Consider the following 2500-nt stretch of genomic DNA (forward strand, 5'->3'; position numbering starts at 1 on the left):
CGGCAGCGCAGATTTTTCGACGAACAGGGGCTGGACCGGCCGGGCCAGGCAGGAAAATTCGTCAGGGGGGCACGCTGACGAAAAGAGGGGCTGCGGAGTGGAAAATCGGCAGCGCAGATTTTTCGACGAACAGGGGCTGGACCGGCCGGGCCAGGCAGGAAAATTCGTCAGGGGGGCACGCTGACGAAAAGAGGGGCTGCCGCGTGGAAAATCGGCAGCGCAGATTTTTCGACGAACAGGGGCTGGACCGGCCGGGCCAGGCAGGAAAATTCGTCAGGGGGGCACGCTGACGAAAAGAGGGGCTGCCGCGTGGAAAATCGGCAGCGCAGATTTTTCGACGAACAGGGGCTGGACCGGCCGGGCCAGGCAGGAAAATTCGTCAGGGGGGCACGCTGACGAAAAGAGGGGCTGCCGCGTGGAAAATCGGCAGCGCAGATTTTTCGACGAACATTCGTCAGGGGGGCACGCTGACGAAAAGAGGGGCTGCCGCGTGGAAAATCGGCAGCGCAGATTTTTCGACGAACAGGGGCTGGACCGGCCGGGCCAGGCAGGAAAATTCGTCAGGGGGGCACGCTGACGAAAAGAGGGGCTGCCGCGTGGAAAATCGGCAGCGCAGATTTTTCGACGAACATTCGTCAGGGGGGCACGCTGACGAAAAGAGGGGCTGCCGCGTGGAAAATCGGCAGCGCAGATTTTTCGACGAACAGGGGCTGGATGCTGGACCGGCCGGGCCAGGCAGGAAAATTCGTCAGGGGGGCACGCTGACGAAAAGAGGGGCTGCCGCGTGGAAAATCGGCAGCGCAGATTTTTCGACGAACAGGGGCTGGACGCTGGACTGGGCCAGGCAGGAAAATTCGTCAGGGGGGCACGCTGACGAAAACAGGGGCTGCCGCGTGGAATGGCAGCCTACACGCAGATGCGAATTCGGCAGCGCACGATGGCTTGAGCAGGTCATGGGTTCGACTTGGCGCGATCTGAAACCTGGACGAGGGACTGTCGACGCTGGACGAGCCAGCGCGGTGGCCTGTCGTGCCCCGTTCAGGGGGGGCCTGCCGCGGAGACAGCCCTCGCGGGCTCGACAGCGCAGGCCAGCGTCCCCGACGTCGCTGGCCGCGGCAGGCGAGCTGCCGGGGTTCCCGCATTCCTACAAGAAAACGTCGTGCTTTCCACATGAAACCAATCCAGTAAAATCAGCCATATTTTTATGAGGCTGCCCACTGAATTTGGGGTCATTCCGGGCCGGTTCCTAGTTTTGCGGATTTACTCGATTTCTAATGGTAGGAAAATTAAAACAAATACTTCCCGACCTCGAAAAATTCTGGGAAAATTAATGAAGGTGGATTGGATTTTTGCCAACCTCTGTGCAAAATTTCAGCTCAAAATACCAAGAAATGAATTTTTTAGAGGGGGGGTGACAGCTGGGACCTAGTAGTGTCTCCCCCTGCCAGAGCTGCAATGACACTTATTGCTCTTTAGGGAGCCACCAGGCCGGCGCCCCTCAAAGACCACACGCGCGCGCGCGCCCGCCCGCGCTGGGCGCTGGGGCGCTGGGGCCTGAGGGCCTGGGGCCCTTGGGGGCCCTTGGGCGCTTAGGCGCGCGCGCGGCCCCCGCAGCCATGCCGCGCTGCGCGACGCGCGGACAGCCCCTGCTGGCTTGCTCTCTCGCCCGCGGGGGGGCTGCCTTCGGGCCCTGGCCCCCCGCGTTCTGGCCTGCCCCCCGCGTGGGAGAGGCTAGGCGCTGCAGGGGCCAGCCCGACGTCGCTGGCCGCGGCAGGCGAGCCGCCGGGGTTCCCGCATTCCTACAACAAAACGTCGTGCTTTCCACATGAAATCAATCCAGTAAAATCAGCCATATTTTTATGAGGCTGCCCACTGAATTTGGGGTCATTCCGAGCCGGTTCCTATTTTTTCCGATTTCCTCTATTTTTAATGGTAGGAAAATAAAAAAAAATACTTCCCGACCTCGAAAAATTCTGGAAAAATTAATAAAGTTGGATTGGATTTTTGCCAACCTCTGTGCAAAATTTCAGCTCAAAATACCAAGAAATGAATTTTTTAGAGGGGGGGTGACAGCTGGGACCTAGTAGTGTCTCCCCCTGCCAGAGCTTCAATGACACTTATTGCTCTTTAGGGGGGTGCCCCCTGACTGGCCATGGGGCGCGCTGGCCTGGCGCCCATAGGCCTGCCGCGGGGGATATGTGGGCTGTTGCTAAACTCGGACTAAGGTGGGGGGCCTCATGGCCCGAAGTATTGCCGGCATCGATGACCCGTTTTCCGGCCGGCGACGACCCGATTCCGGCCACCGTCTTCGGGACCCGCTCCAAGCCGTCGGGCGCGTTGGGGCTGCTTATCCGCGGCGTGGGCGTGGCATTCATTTGCCGTGCTTGTGCCAAGGTGCTGGCAGCTGCTGCGCGGCTGTCTGCTTGCCGCGACGTCACGGCGGCGGTGGCCGCTGCCCCTGCTCGCAAGTCGGAGGCCTGGCCGACGTGGCTGGTGCGGA

Source organism: Populus nigra, chromosome 2 (genome assembly GCF_951802175.1).
Source record: "Populus nigra chromosome 2, ddPopNigr1.1, whole genome shotgun sequence".
In the NCBI taxonomy this organism is placed as follows: Eukaryota; Viridiplantae; Streptophyta; class Magnoliopsida; order Malpighiales; family Salicaceae; genus Populus; species Populus nigra.